Source organism: Opisthorchis viverrini (assembly GCF_000715545.1).
Source record: "Opisthorchis viverrini unplaced genomic scaffold opera_v5_14, whole genome shotgun sequence".
In the NCBI taxonomy this organism is placed as follows: Eukaryota; Metazoa; Platyhelminthes; class Trematoda; order Opisthorchiida; family Opisthorchiidae; genus Opisthorchis; species Opisthorchis viverrini.
Genome location: NW_008751670.1, coordinates 2,042,183 through 2,050,737, shown reverse-complemented (window position 1 = coordinate 2,050,737; position 8,555 = coordinate 2,042,183).

Sequence of the window (8,555 nt, the reverse complement as noted above, 5' to 3'; positions counted from 1 at the left end):
ATCAATATGGTAGTTGGGATAATTTATAACTAGGGTTAAAAAATCCCACCACAAAGCATATCAACAAGTTGTGTTTGGCTGCGTGAGAATCATGTTTCCGCGGCAGCAATAGCTAGTGGGATCACTAATTATAGCCGGAATAAAGGCAGGTAAACCAGAATGATACGTAGTAAATCAAATGAACACAGTCATTCTGTGTGCCTGGCAAAACAAAGTGCATAACGAGCGAATCGGCAGAAATCAATAGAAAACTGGTGTATATTAGATACTTAAACCAAGTGAAATCTACCGGAGCCCTCAAATATGTCAGGTACTGGTCACTTTTCATTCCATGTCCTTTGAAACGAAAAGTATACTTCCTGCAGTAGACCAACCAAGTCAAACGACGACAGCGTTGAACGAAAGTGTTCCACCCAGAAAGGTAGGTGGGAGGACTTTGAATGGATTTGTGTGTAGAAGCTCACTGACCTACAATCTTCTAGGTATTAGAAATAAGTTGAAAAGGACTCGACTGTTTCCATTCAGTGTTTTGTGCTTCCCCTGAAACAGTCGGAAAATTGTTGAGCAAGAGTCGTTTAAGGGACCTTGTCGAATCCAATCAACGGCTCTGTGGGATAGCTCTCCTAGCCTCGATCAAGGACATGGATAACTGTGACACCCGAAATGAACTCGAAAGCGACTTTGTTCCTGGGGGCAAAAACAACCGAACTTTGAATTCAAGGTGTTTCAATCCAGAAGCATTCGGTGGACTAGTTTGTTTCGTATTCCTGAGTTGTTTTAGATGGCTACCACTAACAGGCCACTTTACCGTCTGAGTTTCGAAGGTAGTGAATACCACGCTGCTGAATAGCTTTGCCCCTGATGCCAGGTAGGCGAAACCCGATACAAACACAAACCAGTGCATGATCAGGGCCGTACACGGGATCGACATCTATAGCTAATCGCTATGTGGTCAATCTGAACACCTAATTGGTTGTGTTTGGGGCACCAGGTTACACGGCACTATGTTTGTGTTGAAAGTTTGCGCTTACAATAAACAGATGGTGACTAATGCATGGCGATCACCGTTTCCAGCTCTGGGATCATCTACAACAAATCCACTACTTAGATGGTTTTCGCGTTTGTCTGTTCTCCCCGTTCATGCGTTCAGATCGTCAGCTAAAATGATGGAAACCGTGCACGTTACAACCAAATGTAGAAGTTTAGAAAGTCCTCCGTGAAAGGCGCATTTGGCAGTGTCTGTGCTGTGTCTTGTTGGGGCGTACATAGATAACAAAGAAATAAGATAATCTTTCGGTTGTAACACTCAGTGCCTAGCTTTCACGCCACCCAAAGGAAGGACGAGGACTGGGATACTACCCAAGTCTAGACAGGGTAAGTCGAGAAGCAAAGGCTGGGTTGGAACCACTGACCTTCCGGTCAGTAAATTCGCACACTAACCACTGAGCTATCTCACCCATAGATAACGAATACTCTGCTTTTTTGTGGCATTGGCTGCAGATTCTGAGTAACTAGATACAGTTGACTGTTCACACGGAGCCAAACACGCAGGGCGTTTTCAGCTCAACGCGATACGCACACTATGGCGTGCCAATTCTGTATCACCGGAAAAGCCAGGTGGCTGAGCCATTCCGGACAGTGTTCGGATGTAATGCCATAGTAGAGTTTGTGTGCGTGTTTGGAAGACAGTAAACGTCGATTTTCAAAAACCTTTTGACAAACAGCACAGACATCAAACGCTCCTTCATTGAACAGGTCGTTTCGTGGGTAGGAGGCCAGAAATGCAAGCTGAATGTGTACAATTAAAAACAGACGAGAGTAGTGGTTTGAGTTGAGACTGATAAACAAAAGACCATCCGCTTTCCACATGTTGCGTGGATAGACGTTGTTTCTGAGACCGAAGATGGGTTGAATGAGGCACCATACCCTGAGCGCTTGACTTGAAAGTCTGATCCAGAGAAGTGGAAGATGGTAGGGTTTTCTCGTGGGGTTCTACCCGAAGTCAAGGACTAAAGAGTCTAACTTACTTGAATGTGAAGGGCTTGTCTAGCCTTAAACCAAGGGAGCTAGGGTATAACTGTCTGATCCCTAAGGGTGCTCAGTAAGTGCTCTGAACAACACTAGACTCTTCGTTTCTGAAAGTATTCCGGCCGTATTGAATAACGCCGCGACACTCACGGTCAACCGTCGGGTGATGTATCTTTTAATCCGTCCTTCCTCTGGAAACAAACACTGCTTTTTCCATAAATATGGAAATTCTGGTCCCCCAGATGAAACAGTTCGCGGCCTTGTTACGCATAATGCAGAGGACAGTATGACTTCACTCCCCAGACCAACTAGTATTACAAGTACTTGTGGTATGCAGGCTCATTGTTGTTTGTCTGTTCACTCTCCTTTGGCCTTCTCGGCATGTCTATACCTTTGAAAACAAAGTTCTAGGCTGATCATCCCAAAAAATTTTGCGAAAAGCAAGCCCAGCTAATAAGTCAAGGCGGTAGGCCGTGTTATCTCCTGTGTGCACTGGCTGAATATCAGACAACCTAAGGTCCCCGTATGTCGGACGACGGCACTTCCAAAGGCGAATTTCCTTACAATGTCATCTCTATGCGGAACTGAATTTGTGCGCTGCGTCACCAGAGAGCCGGACTTCTTGAGCATTTGCTACGGGCACTGGCTACAAAGTCAACCTCAGATTTCCCAGGTCGAAAAATTTATTGCGTTCGCGCAAAAAAAATAAATCGTTCAGCTGCAACACCCTTTCAGTGCTTAGCTTCCATGCCACCCGAAGGAAGCATGAGGGCTGGGATACTGACGGGGTGCCCAAGCCTAGACGGGGGAAGTCGAGAGGCAGAGATCGGGTTCAAACAACAAATCTTCCGGTCAGTAAATTCGCGCTACAACCGCTGAGCAATCTCGCTGAGCTGATCTCGCTCAGATAATAATCATGGCAGACTTTTTTTAAAATTTCCACACACGTGGAAGTGTCACTCACACGAACGTGAACAGCTATATACCGGTGTAACGGTGATACTACCGATGGGGAGGCATGCCAGTAGTATGTTTTGTTCTTGTAAATTCGCTTTGCGTCTCTCAAAAGGGGATATGTGTTGCGGAATTTGTGGAGTCGCTTTGTAGCATTTGCTTGGATTTGAGCAATGAATGACCGGAGTCAATGAATATCCAGAAAAGTTCAAGAAGACGCGTTCAGGAGAAGATGGATGTCCAGTTTTTGTGAATAAGAGCAAATGAGAGTTTTGCTTCTCTGTCCAATAGTCTGCAACTGGTCAGTTGGCATTTTCTAATAACTAACTCCGCAGCGAAGGCCTTCTTCCTTTCACCGGTAGCGTCCTACTTGCTCCAACCGTGCTCGAATGGCGCTGCCACCTCACGACATCGCAGATTTTACATACATCAGATGGGTGCGAGCAAATTTGATCGGTGCCGACCTACTCCTACCAATGTATGGGACAGAACCTCCCAGACGGACCTAAGTGCAATCGTGCACGAATTCAACACCACTAAATTGGAGTGGACGAGATCCAACAGAGGAACTGCTATCGCATGCCAATAACCTAGCTCTAAAAGTGATAAGAAACTGGTCTCTTTTGGTTGTTGATCAGATGAAGGTTGACCTGTTCGATGAGATTAGCGACTTCCTTGCAAACGTCTCCTCAATGGTCGGGGAGACATCATCAGTCCGACCCAGCGCCGATCAGCCACTAATCCTCCGATACACTCCCGACAGATCTACTTCACTGGAGATGGGTACATTCGTAGTAACTAAATTATGATTGTGGCAAATGAACCATGCTCTCCTTGACAGAACAGCCTAGCTTTCACTTTAAGACCGGACGATTTCACTCTCCTGTAAGCAGTCCCTATCTGAGGACACTTGTGTGTACATGGTACCGTAACAGGGGAGTTGTCAGCAGTAGCATGAGTTGGACTGCTAGCCCTGCTGTACGCGACAAGCAAGGCTGATGACACCAGTCGACGGCTAATGTGGCATGAGATTAATTTCGGTTGTGCTATATGTGTTTGTACGCGGTACCCAAGCCCTGACAAGAAAACGACTAGCATCAGCAATCAATGTTTTTTACTCAAAAACCTAATCGCGACACAGTGTTGGTCAGCGTAAGACTGCCCCTTAAGTCGCATACAACATAATCCGACCCCCATCCGGGAGGGTCGGGAGACTATGGTAAATTCCTTATTCGAGGTGTTCTGCATTACACGCGATTACTATGGGCTAAGTCTGGGTTGTACTTTACGGTCTGTTGGAGCATTGCGTTATAGCCAAAAAAACAAATCCGAAACCTGAAAACAACTGCTGGTTTTGAAACACAAATCACCCAACGTAAGCCGACAAATTCGTTCTTAATGCAAATACTATCAGCTGGGGGATATCACGCTGTGGTAGGTATCCTACACCAAATCCCCAGTTGCTGATTCGTGGGTAGTCATGGCACACACCAGCTGGCGATTCTTATACTGAACCGCTGTTACTAAAAGCCTGCTCTTCTTAATCCTGGAGACATTTATCGACAAACTAACTGCAGTCAATGTAAACACTTCCATTTAACAAAATTATGTTTTCAATCCCACTACTCGGATGAACTTCTGTATGTGAGGGTTTATTGGGACTGACATCGCTAGGTGTGCAAAAGGACAAAAGCGTCACGTTGTGGTGATCATCATAAGCGCTTATGGTAAAATACCCAAACTATGCAACTTCACAGGCAAGCATTTATACCACACACACCACACACAAGATAAAACTGACGACGGCGTGCTTCTTTCACACGTATTAGATGTGATAACAGTTCCCCCTTGCGGAGAACAGATCTCATCGCAAATTTGGCTAAATTTTACAGACGATTCCAGGAAAGTATGGAAGATGACTGGCGAACTTATCGCTCGAGGACATTTGGCTTTTGACACAAAGCCTAATCAAGCCAAATCCATGGGGTACAAAACTGAACGAGGTTCGAAGCACACAGAGAACCAGTCGGTAACATCGCGTTACCAAAGCAAGGTAAACCGGTTAAGTGTCAGGTCAAAATCTGTTAGTCCGTGTAGAGGCACTAAGCGCGTTCTACCGGCGCGCACATCATCGAAAGGACGAAATAACTAGTTCAAAACGTAGAGTTATGTTAGAATCTCAGCCTCTTTGTTCCCGATTCAATTGTTCACAGGGTCTGGCAATATGATTCTTAATACACCATTTTCGGCTTAAAACACCAACCAAGAGTCACTCGGCTTAATGCAGACGACATTCTTGTTGTGATCAAACAACAACAACTTGTAAACAACTTGTACAAGTGTCTCAGTAAGTCAAATCCCTCCATAAAGTCCAAGGTAAATGTATGGTCCACTGTACTGTATAACATAAACGTGGTGAGGAAGTGAAAACCCTCGTTCACCAGAATCCAACAGATACTAAGCCACACTTTAACCATTCGTCAGCCAATCCCAAAGCAATAAAGATACGTTGGTAATGCTTCATTAGCCTTCAGTCGAGTAGATGTAGTGTAAACAGAAGAGGCCAGTCGAACGGTAGACGAACTCGCAGAAAAGAAGTGGCTGAACGAAGGCGGGTATCCAGTGAGTTTAAATTAGCTGGAAATGAGAACAGTATTGAACCCCGATAATGAAAAATGAATTGCGAAAGTAGCAACTCCATATTAGGCAAAAACTTTGAGGTTAGCCGAAGAGCACTAAACATAGCCGAAATTAGGGTACGGAAAAATTCACGCTCAATATTGATCGAGTCGACGGACCACAGCATGGTTCAAGGAACAGCAGCTTGTGTTCAAAATAAAAATTTAATGACTGGTCTACACCAAACACCAAGATTGGTGCGCAAAAAAGAAGGCTAAATTCGTTAAGAAATTCATGGGAATAGGAGGCGCCAGTCAAAAAATGGCGATGACTGGAATACACTAGACATAAGACAAGATACGCTTAGGGAACGTGGATTCTGAGGTATATTATGTATTATGATGCACATCATAGCAGTTGAGGGACGAAGCAAAAGGAATCGCCAATCCCTCCTACTTGAACAGATCATCATCATCATCATTGATGAAATAAGGAGGTGAACGCTGGATGGTCTTCAGAACCCCGGTGTTCAAATTATTGCTGGTGAGAGCCTTCTCGATCTGGAGTACGCAGATGACATCGCCCTCATCTTTGAAGACCAAAGTGAAGCACAAGCCTGTTGAATGGACTGACCACTGTCATACTTTCCTTCGGCATGCGCCTTGGACCTTCAAAGTACGAATTCATGCCTCAAAACGTGCAGTTTGCAAACATATCTCTCACAATCCGAGGAGAATCATTGGAGGTTGTGGAAAATTTTACGCACCTCGGTAGTTGTATTGGCTCTGATGGGAATGCGTTTGATGAAGTCAGTGCAAGAATCTCAAAAGCTCGAATCACGTTTGCTAATTTGCGTCACTTGTGGCGTCAAAAAGGCGTCTCACTAGATCTTAAGGGTTGTGTGCACCAGGCTACAGTAAGGGCTGTACTGTTGTACGGGTGCGATACATGGCCTCCGCGGACGTGTGATGTGAGGCGTCTTCAGGTTTTCGATCACCGATGCCTCAGAAGCGTTGCTAGTTTTGGATGGCGTCAGCGGGTTAGTAACGGCAGGTGCTTCAATCGGGGAAAACATCCAGCATCACCGACTACGGTGGCTCGGTCATGTGCTGCACATGCCAAAGCACCATTTACCAAAACGAGTGTTGTTCTCCGTGCCTCCTTCAGAATGGCGCGAACCGCGAGATGGACAACGCATAACTTGGCAGAAGGGCGTGAAAGAGATCGCGAAGAGTTTGGATGTTGTTGGTGTTGTACGCCTTCCAGGGTCGGGTCCCCATGATCCCACCTGCCCTTGGCTGGAGACGTTGAAGGCCAGTCGAACGGTAGACGAACTCGCAGAAAAGAAGTGGCTGAACGAAGGCGGGTATCCAGTGAGTTTAAATTAGCTGGAAATGAGAACAGTATTGAACCCCGATAATGAAAAATGAATTGCGAAAGTAGCAACTCCATATTAGGCAAAAACTTTGAGGTTAGCCGAAGAGCACTAAACATAGCCGAAATTAGGGTACGGAAAAATTCACGCTCAATATTGATCGAGTCGACGGACCACAGCATGGTTCAAGGAACAGCAGCTTGTGTTCAAAATAAAAATTTAATGACTGGTCTACACCAAACACCAAGATTGGTGCGCAAAAAAGAAGGCTAAATTCGTTAAGAAATTCATGGGAATAGGAGGCGCCAGTCAAAAAATGGCGATGACTGGAATACACTAGACATAAGACAAGATACGCTTAGGGAACGTGGATTCTGAGGTATATTATGTATTATGATGCACATCATAGCAGTTGAGGGACGAAGCAAAAGGAATCGCCAATCCCTCCTACTTGAACAGATCATCATCATCATCATTGATGAAATAAGGAGGTGAACGCTGGATGGTCTTCAGAACCCCGGTGTTCAAATTATTGCTGGTGAGAGCCTTCTCGATCTGGAGTACGCAGATGACATCGCCCTCATCTTTGAAGACCAAAGTGAAGCACAAGCCCTGTTGAATGGACTGACCACTGTCATACTTTCCTTCGGCATGCGCCTTGGACCTTCAAAGTACGAATTCATGCCTCAAAACGTGCAGTTTGCAAACATATCTCTCACAATCCGAGGAGAATCATTGGAGGTTGTGGAAAATTTTACGCACCTCGGTAGTTGTATTGGCTCTGATGGGAATGCGTTTGATGAAGTCAGTGCAAGAATCTCAAAAGCTCGAATCACGTTTGCTAATTTGCGTCACTTGTGGCGTCAAAAAGGCGTCTCACTAGATCTTAAGGGTTGTGTGCACCAGGCTACAGTAAGGGCTGTACTGTTGTACGGGTGCGATACATGGCCTCCGCGGACGTGTGATGTGAGGCGTCTTCAGGTTTTCGATCACCGATGCCTCAGAAGCGTTGCTAGTTTTGGATGGCGTCAGCGGGTTAGTAACGGCAGGTGCTTCAATCGGGGAAAACATCCAGCATCACCGACTACGGTGGCTCGGTCATGTGCTGCACATGCCAAAGCACCATTTACCAAAACGAGTGTTGTTCTCCGTGCCTCCTTCAGAATGGCGCGAACCGCGAGATGGACAACGCATAACTTGGCAGAAGGGCGTGAAAGAGATCGCGAAGAGTTTGGATGTTGTTGGTGTTGTACGCCTTCCAGGGTCGGGTCCCCATGATCCCACCTGCCCTTGGCTGGAGACGTTGAGAGAAATGGCGGCTAATCGACGTCAATGGGGTTTGTGCAGTCAGTTTCTTTCCGGATTGTCTGATTGAGCGCTTGGAGGTGTAGGCACCTTAGAACGCTTGACATAGGTCAGCACTAGGTCCCTTCCCTCATCCACCCATTTTCTCTTCTTTTCATTTTAGGGCTTTAAATATGATTAGACGAACCTTATGGTTTCACGGCAGTGAAGCATCAGTGTCAATACTGACATTGCTGCCCTTTATGATGACATGATAGATAGTGATGAATGGAAC